Source organism: Leucoraja erinacea, chromosome 5 (genome assembly GCF_028641065.1).
Source record: "Leucoraja erinacea ecotype New England chromosome 5, Leri_hhj_1, whole genome shotgun sequence".
NCBI classification, from domain to species: Eukaryota; Metazoa; Chordata; class Chondrichthyes; order Rajiformes; family Rajidae; genus Leucoraja; species Leucoraja erinaceus.
The window spans coordinates 31,522,736-31,533,458 of record NC_073381.1 but is presented as its reverse complement, the minus strand read 5'-3'; the positions used below and the strand labels follow the sequence as shown (position 1 = coordinate 31,533,458).

Below are 10,723 nucleotides of genomic sequence, written 5' to 3'. Positions count from 1 at the left end.
TCCCTCAACGTTACTCCTCATAAAATACAGATCAAACTTCGAACTGGTAAGTTCTCATTTAATCTTACTATTTATTCACTATTGCCATGTAAGACGCCCCCTCAAGCATTGATCCAGTCCTATTTGAAAGTTATTACTGCATCTGATTCCACCATACAGTCATTATCAGATCAGACCAACTCAATCTCTAAACCCCATGAAAAGTGCCTCATCTTGTTATAGATCCTGCTGACACTGGAAACAGGTTCTCCTTATTCATTTAGTTTTGAGATGCAGAATGGAAACAGGCCCTTTGGCCCACTGAGTCTACGCCGACTATCAATCCTCACACACCAGAGGCTATTTAGAGAGGCCGATTAACCTACTAACTCGCATATCTTTGGGATGTGGGAGGAAACCAGAGCACCAGGAGGAAATTCACTGGGTTACAGGGAGAACGTACAAACTCCACACAGACAGCATACTGGTCTCTGGCACCATGAGGCATTGGCTCTACTAGCTGTGCCACCGTATAAATTGCTGCATAAGTAGTAGTAATGTTATAATTGTTACTTATATCCAGCCTTCTTTTGATCCTATTTTTATTGCACCGCTCATGGCTTTGAGCGTTACCTGCTCTTAGAACGAGTTAAATAAATATTCACTACATTTTGATTTCTGGGATGAGGGAATAGTTCCAAGGGAGAGAAAAGGTAATCCAGGTTATACTTCCTCATGTTCAGAAGAATTTCATAAATAGAACAAAACTTGTTCAGGACAAATGAAATACCTTTGTGTTTGTCATGATTCTGGGAGGTGTAACTGTAGAACCAAAACGGTCTAGAACTACATGTCAGTTTCTCAATAAAGTGGCTTACAACAAAGGATTAAGTTGAGGGGAAACTTTTATCCAAAGGACTATGAACCTTTGGAATTTTCTATATCTACCACATTCACATAAAAGAAAAGGCAGCACAGAGGCTTGTATTATATTTATTCATTTGGCTAGGGGGTACATATATTTCATTTAAATCTTTGGCTCCACATAGTTATTACACAATGGAGTGATGCGGGTATATTTCATGTCAACGTCCCAATTAATCTAGAAATGATTTTCTGTCTTTTGAAATAAATCTTCATTCCCGAGATCACGCATTAAACTTTCCTGCTTAGGCAGAGGGAATGTGATATGTGTTACTTATGTCTCGTTTTCTTTTGATCCCATTATTAAATTCATCTTTTTTTCAAAATCATGCTTACTCAAGATTCAAGCCTTCTTTGCATTTTTTATACAAAATAAGAATAGTTACTCAACAAGAAAGCTAATTTCTTAAACCTTCAGCATGACTTGAGAGTTTGATACATTTGAAACTGTTTCTCAACTTCATTCCTTATGTAAGTTGCACAACCCACACAAAGGTTTCTTTCTATTTGAGAAAATTCTTGAAATGGTCACAGACAAAAAAAATAAATAAATATGTGAGCACTTCACTTTAATATCTTGGCAGAAAATCAGTATTTGGACTCCACCGTAACAAACCTATGGAGCTAGTGACCCGTTAGTGCTGGAAATCAATGTGTGAAGTTTGGTCCACGTGCTTCAGGCAATTAAAGTTACAATAAACAATACAATAGCCTAGAATCAAGTAAGATACAGACTGTATAATGGCAGTCATTTAATATTGAATCACTACTGCAAAAGGAGCACAGTGATAATTCAGTAGAAGACACCATAGGAATAAATACAAACAATTCTTAGAGGCTAAACGGTAAAGATGAATGTCGGTTGCAATTCAAAATCTAAATTTGCTTTATTTGTTTCTGATTGATTTCCCTTCCCACTTAACTGAACCTGCCTGTGGCAGAACTGTCTTAATGAGCTTGCAATAGGAATAGAGTTACCATAATAATATCTGTTGGTCGACCATCAAGTTCAATAATGTCTGGTGCAATCTTCGTTGGATGCCTGAGTGTGGCTGGCAAGACAAACCCTGGAGGTGCACACTCGGGGATCATGTGGGCAACTGAAGGATGCTGTGGCAGATGAAGATGCTGACGCCTTCTTATGTGCTCTTGCTCTGGTGACTCAATTCCATTAGTTGCAATCAAACTCGTTACAGTCCTTTTTGATCAAAGCAGACCAGCCTGTTGCGTTCCATGCAGAAGGATCCTGCGCTCCTGGAGGAATTACACTGCATTTTAGGCTGTCATAGAATCAGTCATGGAGCACAGAAACAGGCCATTCGGCTCAACATGGCCATGCCGACCACAATGCCCCATCTACACTAGATCTATCTGCCTTCATCTGATCAATAAATCTTTCCTATCCATGTGCCTGTTCAAATGTCTTTTAAATGTATTTGATACAATCCTTGTATTGCTTTCTTTTATGTCCCTGGTTCCATTGGCTATGGGCAAGAACTCTGTAAAGGGGCTGGCACGACAGCTGTCACATGGGAGCTGTCATATGGATGATATGGCCCGTCCAATGATTGCCACAGTTTGCTTTGTTGCTGTTATTTTTGAAGATGTAGAGAACTGTAGCATTTCAAAACTCTTCATCCCAAAAGTGGTTGGGATGTCATGGAAGGCATCTAGAATATCGAGGCCAACTGCCTTATTGCAAGAGCCGAACTAGCTTATTGCTTTCTTGATCTCAAGGTAATTCAAGGTAGCCCAGAGTAAACTCTTGTGTGATCATGACCAGGGCTGCAGAGCTAACAATTTAGTGGTTATTGAGCGGGTTACAAAAATGTTCCATCTAACTGCCGGTGTAACGTTGCTCCAGCACTTTGTGTCTTTTTTTGTAAACCAGTATCTTCAGTTCCTTTTTCCATATGGATGGAACTTAGAAATAATAAGGGGGTGATCACTTTAATAGGTTTGGATTGTAGGCCCCCAGTAGTCTGTAAGAATTAGAGGAACAAATATGTAGGGAAATCGCTGATAGCTGCAAGAATAACAGGGTCATCATAATTTTAATTTGCTCTCTTCAGGCTATGGACACAACTTATGCTGGGTGCATGGCTAAGCTCATGACAGCAGAACTCTGCAGCAGGATCATGTTTATAAAAGCACCGAGATTTTTAAAAAAGCATTAAAAGAGCAAAGATCATTGGCTCGTTTATGGTCTTATCTGTCATGAAGCCTTGTATAAATTACTCCTACATAGAATCCAACCCGTTTCTTGGGAAAAGGTGCATAACCACTCTTTGATTCTCTCACTAACAACTTTGTTCACATGAATCAATCTGCGCAGCAATCTATGTCATCATCTCAGTCAATAGGTACAAACAAAAGCTCTACTTCGATTCGTATTTCTATAATTAGTATTTTCGGACTTTGAAGATGATGAAGTGTGCAATACCAATATGCCTCATTCGCATTTGTAAGCAGAATAGTAAGATTAAACGAGAACTTACCAGTTCGAAGTTTGATCTGTATTTTATGAGGAGTAACGTTGAGGGAATACATGAAGAACCCGCTAGTACGCTTGCGTGTCATTCTTCAAAGCAGCGGAGTGAATCACAGATACCTGTAATGACTTAAGCATAGTAAGATTAGAGAAAAGATACCAGTCGTGTTTATGATCAAGGGTGGGAGCGGAGGGCATGTATTCCCTCAACGTTACTCCTCATAAAATACAGATCAAACTTCGAACTGGTAAGTTCTCGTTTAATCTTACTATTTTACTTCGGAGTCACGTGAGTGACTACATGAAGATTTCAAAGCTCTGTGATTCAAGCCGTGGAACGAGTCCATCATCACGTCTGCCTTGGTTTTGGGGAGAATAGTGATAACATATTAAACATCAATATGATATATATAAATAACCATAAAGTTAATAATAATTGATAGCCCCTGTTTTTTGGGGTAAATTATGGTATAGAAACTTAACAATGTTTCTGAAAAAATTCCAGTTTCCATTACTGGTTTGTTATAATCTTTAGAATGTTCTTTCCGATGGCCATCCTGCAGTCCTGAGGATTTTATCCATAGGAACCTCCAATTTAAATGCTGCCGACGTTGCTGCAGCCTGATGGAGTGAGATTTTAACCCAGTTAGTGTTTACACCAACTTTGGTCAATACTATGTTAGCCATTTAGCTGGCCTGGCCTGTTATTCTTTAATGAGGCTGTCTGTAGTTGATGAAAAGTTCCTCTTCTGTGCCACTGATGGTCTTGGTTTGTTCCATGTATATTTGTAGATGTCTCACAACAGTCAATCATCTGTAGGGTAGGATCTAAAAATGTTATGTTAAGGCCCGCTGACCCCTGTCTGTTTTGTTCCCTAATTCCTGAATATAGAAGTGTAAGTTGCCAGGTGAACTGCCTTAATTTGGTAGGGACTGAGTCCTTAGTGCCGTGACCTAAGCCATCAGCATGATAGTTTTGAAAAAATGTCAAAACCTGTAATGACAGCGCTGTAGCTGGAGCCCAGTTCTTTAACAACGTTAAGACGATGCTGATGTCCCATATTTGGGAATACTCGGTCTTTGGGGAATTCCCATAAAATTGTCCTCCATAAGCTGTTGTTCCGTTCTCTTGCCATAGGTAAGTAGATGGACCACTTCTGGCACAGTTAATGTCACTAATACTAAGCCCCCCGTCGGTTAACAAAGCTGCCAAACAGGCTGGATGATGTATTATGGTTGCAACACATCTCCCATTAGTTTATGTATTTTAGACATTGTCTTTAGGTTGATTGTCTGTGGCCCGCTGTGATCATGTCCATTGCTCTGGCCGTCAGTCCCAGATGTAATAGCAGCGCTTTCAGACTCTACGATTTAAGCGATTTATATGTTCATGGCACGGGTGGTTTTCCCCATTCTTCATCGTCTGTTTAGGATGGTGCTGCATGGTTCTAATCTCATTCCCAGTACCGCCGAGAATCATGGTTGGGTAGGCCAGTGTGGTACTATTAAAAACACCCCTACTGATGAGGTTCCCAAATTGTGTTGGCCAGATTGTTACATGATGTAGATTCCCTTTCACCCATGTGCTACCACAGTTGATATGTGCTACCACAGTAGTATTGTTAATTTATAATCTAATAACCTGTTTAACATATTCCAGAGCAACATGACTTTAGGCCATGAAAAACACCCAACATTTCCAGGTAGTTATGCCCAGTGTTAGTAATAATGATGCTTCCTGTGTATTCCATCTTCCTCCACAGCTGGAGATGGAATTGGTAACACACCATCCTAGTGCATAGCAATGCATATGTAGGACCATAGACTGGTTGCTGACAATGATAGGATTGGAGCATTGCCCAATGTTATCTTTCCACCATTTAGTTCCAATATGGCTTCTGTATGGCTTCATCATTCTATCGAAATGATCACCATTAATTTTAAGAGCTCATATTTTGGCCCTCTGTAAATCTTTATAATGTAAGGGTGTGAATTATGTGGCTGGAAACCCATGTTCCCAGTACCACCTGTTGCCAAAATTCTTGCTACCAGTCTGATGGATGGTTTATCCTCATGTCAATGATTTTGCTGTATGCCTTTATTAAGGTTGGCAAAGTTACTGACATGAGGAACTGAGTTATTGGTGAACCCCAAATAATCCCATTTGTTTGAAGGCTTTAATTTTGATTTAATTGGATGGACAATGAATCCTAGTTTCCAATAATTGTTAAGTGGCTGTTACCGTTTGTTCAGCCCGTCCTAAGTTCCCGCACAATTAGTATGTCATCCAAAGAAGCCATTACCATTGTGTGGCTGGTTGTTATATTTTGTAAAAAACCTAGGTGCTAATGTAAACACATTAGGTAGTGCTCTTTACTGCTAGAGCTGAGCCATCCAATTAGATAAAATAACGTCCGTGGTCACCTGTTATGGGTACTGAAAATAGTAAGCATCCTTTGAATCAATGCTTGCCATTTTCGTTCTTAAAACAAATATACTTAACAATAGAAAAGGTTTCCGTTCTTAACGAATATATCGTATTATTTTATTTATTTATTTATTTTTAATATATGGTCCCTAGATAAGGGACATATCAGATATTTAAACTGATAAAAAAAAACAGATATTATGCTTGATCTTGGCCAAAAAACCGAGATCTGATCTATGTTTGATGCGTCAAGCGCCATATCCTATTTTGTTAGGAAGGGAATGCGTAGATAATAATTCTTCCCTTACAATGCAGCTAAAACCCCTCCGTTGCTGATGTCCAGTGTCTGTATCCCATATGACATATTTGGTAATTGGTGATTATGTCTGGATACGAGTAGATCGGCATCTGGTGTTCCATATCGTGTAGAAACATCAGCAAATACCATATACCAGCAAATACCAGCAAATACCAGCAAAAATCAGCAGCCCAATATCCATTTGGTGTTCTCCTCCAAATTCCTCTCTCGATATATCAGCTGGACTAGAAAATTATGTGTTGTAAAATTCTATTGTGTATCCCCGGATACTGTTTAAGATACGAGTGTCAAAAATTATTTATTCGATGTCTTCTCGCACCAACCTCCTTGCTTCCTTCTGGTTTTACTGTTTTCATCTGGATCCCCAAGGCCGTGTGTTGTGGGTGTACACATCTTCAGATATAGGGGCGATACCTTTGAGGATGATGTTTGGACGTTTAGATGAGCTCCAATTTGGCTTCATTGTCCAACTCCTTGACCTTCTAGATCGGTCACCTCCAAATAAAGATATTGCTAGGAGGTTTTGGGTTTACACAGGCCCGTGTCAATCCCGGTTGGATGTAGCCAGATGCATAAATTGATTAGTTTAGTACATTCAAGGATTTACAATCCCCAGTGGCAAGTGACCGCTATGGTGTCAGCTAATGTTTGCCCCTGCAGTAGAGAGAGAACATATGGTCTATGCTGGTTTCTAACCTGGTTTGTAGATCTTTCCCAGTTAGCTTTACTCACAGCTGTACTGTTGTTCCCCCTGAAACATAGACAGACATCCCATGTGACTTCCCAGATGGGAATGGAATTTGTCAGTACATTTTTTGGACTGCTAAATCCTTCAGTCACAACATAAGTATTCCTGTATTTCTATCAGGAAAAGACCAATAATGCACTCTATGTACTTTGTGACTTAGAAAAAGCATCACCTCATTATTATAGCTCTTAAATCTGTTTACCTGTCCAGGGTTTGCCCTGGACTTGACCCCAGCACTCTTCTGGCAAAAGAGACTACTGGAGGGAGAGGCATGATTATAGCCCTAAGAAAAGGTGCTGCTTCCTTCTCCCTAAGTCTGTCTTTTCCTCCAGCACTTCCCTATAATTGTGGAAGTGAGATACAGCCCTGTATAAGGTGCTGCTATGGAACTTACCCACTCGAGGATTTGCTCTTCTCTTTTTTGGACCTGCATCGCTGCAAACGCGGTATGTTCTCGCAGGTGCAGGTCCCGCAGTGTCTACGCGTCGCAGTGCTCACGGGCACTGAATTCCCTGTAGTGCCATTGGCCTGCGGTGCTCCAAAGCGCGGTGCAGTGCTCACGGCACTGAGCCGCCCGTCTACCGTTAGCCTGCGGTGCTCCAACGCAGTTCAGTCCGCTCGGGGAGCTGGCCGCTCGCAACCGCAGGTAAGGTGGTCTTAACGCGGTGCAGTGCTCCCCACTGTGCCGCTCCTTCCTTAATTGGGCCTGCAGTGCTCCAACGCGGTGCAAGTCCTCTCGGGGAACTGGCCGCTCGCGACGCAGGCCCAGCAGCTCCAACGCGTACCCGGTGCTCACGGGCACCGACCGCTCGCCGCTACCTCCAGTCTCTCAGCCCCACGGACCCATGCAGCGCTCCTTACCCTGTAGGTCCCTGGGCTGTTTCCCGAGTCGTCAGACCGACGGCTCCGGAGTGCTCCACCGGCTGTCGGCGACCCGTACACCTGCTGGAGCTAAAGTCGCACCCGCTCCCGCCAAGGGAGACCGTCGTGCCACCGGCCGTTGCTGGCTGCCTGCTCCTACATAGCAGCTCTCCCCCGCCAGCTTTCCACAGCCTTCCTGGAAACAAAGGTAAGCAAAAAAGAAACAAAGCTTTCTTACCTACTGTTGCAGGTTTCCAAAAACCTGCCGTTTGGGAGGAACGTCCTTCCTCCCCCAATGACTCGTTGCAATGCGTGTAGCGATAATGACACGCAAGCATACTAGCGGGTTCTTCATGTAGTCACTCACATGACTCCGAAGTAAAATACAAATTCCTTTCCATTTGGTGAATCAGGCATTATAATAAGGAACATAACTAACAGAAGTAGCACAGATAATCATAGAAAAAAACTAGTGTGCTGTTGTGAGGCAACATGGAACAAGACAAAATAACATGTGTTTACATTCCTTTTACAAGGTAAAAGGTGAATGAGAATGGATTTTTCCATTATTAGATCTATTCTTGAATAGATCCCGACTTGAGACCTCATCCATCCTCCCTCCACAGATGCTGCTTGACTGATAGAGGATGCTGCACTCGTCTATCAGTTTATGTGTTGCTCAAGAATCTGCCATCTCTTGTGCTTCCAAATAATTGATTCATTGAGTTTGGAAAGTTAAATGATGTTGATGCTTTACAAACAACAATTGACATCCTTTGTTTACAGATTTGATGATCAATTACAATCCAAATTAAAAATAAGTAAAGTGACACAAAATCTCAAGAAAAACAAACACACTTTCCAGGAAAATGTGGGCCATTGGGCAATGGAGTAAACTTAGAGAAAGTTATTAAAAGGGGACCCATCTAATTATTTCCTCTATACAGCGAAGGAACCCACAGGCTGCCAAGAATTTTGATGCAGGGTCAAAACAAACGAAGCTCTCTGGAGCTGGAACCATCTAAATAGGGAATTTTGATCAATTCTGAATTTTGATCAGGTGGTGAAACACAGGTTGAGATTAAAAAAATGTGAGATTCATTGATTTCTGTGGCTGGAGAGCTCCTAAATGTTTCCAAAAATTAATCCTGCATTAGCCATGTGGCAATTTAGTTTAAGGAGAATGATACATATTTGAACTGAAGAGCTCAAATAATTAAGAGGGATGTTTGAGACGTAGGAATTATAATTGTATCAATTAGCATGAAATTGAGGGAAGTACAGCAGCAGTTACAATAGAGGGCAGATGCACATTTGGTCCCCATCTAAGAGCCGACAGAAGAATGATCCCAAAGCATGCTAACCTCCGCACTCCACTATTTATTCTTGGTACATATCCCTAGCCATGTAACATGCAGAGGCAACTGGCAAGTGGCATTGCAAGTAAATAATTAGAAAAACAACTCATGGGAATGATTATCTCTCCTTCTGAAAGACCAGCACTTGGGGACAATACAATTCTGTGGACTGCACTGCCTTGGGAAGTGTAAGAAAGAACTGCAAATGCTGGTTTAAACCGAATATGGACACAAAAAGCCTTGAAAATCTTTAATTCAGTGCAAGAACGCTTTAAACATGGAACCAACATTGACTTGTAGAGTTTTGGATGATAACTAAAATGCTGAGAAAGTTGTGAGCAGTTTTGGGCAAATACATTTACTGCAGAAAAGTACTTTCACCTACTGCTCATCATTGCTGCCGATTCTGTTCCAAATTTTGACGACTTAAACACTCAGAGTACTTCAACAAGATCAATCTCAATCAACACCATTATTTGGAAGTTAAGAGGAAACTGCAAGAGATGGGCTCAGGATAAAGATAGTTTGACTAAAGCATGCTTATCCTTCACGTACTTTGTATTGAATTAATTAACTTTAATTAAAATACGCTAAATTTGCTTCATGCGTTTGTGTATCCTTGCATGAGACTTTTATAAACCTCCCAGCTTGTTTAGTTCTATGCTTTCTTACACAAAACACAAAAAAATCCATGGAGCTAGAAGATGCAAAAGGTTCGTGTGATAAGGAATTGGCCAAAACAGAAATAAAAGGACATATATACAGCTTGAGCTTTCATCCATTTGTCAACAATTAAAAAGAACATGCATCAGCTGGATTGCTGTGCAATATAGTTGCTGCTTGCTCTGTGGGGCAATTTTAGTTAAAATTCAATGGAAGGATTAAAGGAAAATAGAAATAATATCATTCATTGTTGATGGGGAGATATCATAGAGACAAATCATCACACATGAAACACTTGCATCTACTAAGAACCAGGATGGAGCCAAAGGTTGATTTGTCAAGTTAAATCTCTGGAAACTAATGGAATCTAAATAGAGAAGATTAGAGAAGGGCTGAATTCCTAAAAGAAGGAAAATGACTATTTATATGCCAATAGACAGAAGTGCTTCTTAATTTATGAGCAAAACAAAAAGTGCTGGAATAGCTCAATGGAGCAGACAGCAACTGTGGAGAGAATGATAGGTGACTTTATGGGTCAGGACCCTTCTTCAGTTTGATCCAAAATGTTGCCTTTCTATTCCCTCCACATATGTTGCATGACCTACTGAGTTACTCCAGCACTTTGTGTTTTGCTCAAGACCCCAGCATCTGCAGTTCCTTGTGTCTCAAGTGCCATATGTCTTTCGTCAGTATTGAGCTACAATATATCTCAGTTTTGTAAATAATTACTATCATGACTCTGTGTGCATTGTGGACCCAGGTGTAATGGCTGTAGTAAAGTTATTATTGATTTGTTCTGAAGAGAGAAAATCTTACAGCAGATAAACACCTTACCTTCAGATGAAAACTGAGGTAGCTTAGTTTAGTTTATTGTCACGTGTTCTGAGGTACAGTGAAAAGCTTTTTGTTGTGTGTTTACCAGTCAGCAGAAAGACTATACATGATTACAATC

At 40.8% G+C, this 10,723-nt stretch overlaps 1 pseudogene; it reads right to left on the bottom strand.

Annotated features, from left to right (window-relative positions):
* Positions 1-5,945: 5,945 nt before the first annotated feature.
* LOC129697751 (U2 spliceosomal RNA) lies at positions 5,946-6,056 on the bottom strand (annotated as a pseudogene).
* Positions 6,057-10,723: the final 4,667 nt, after the last annotated feature.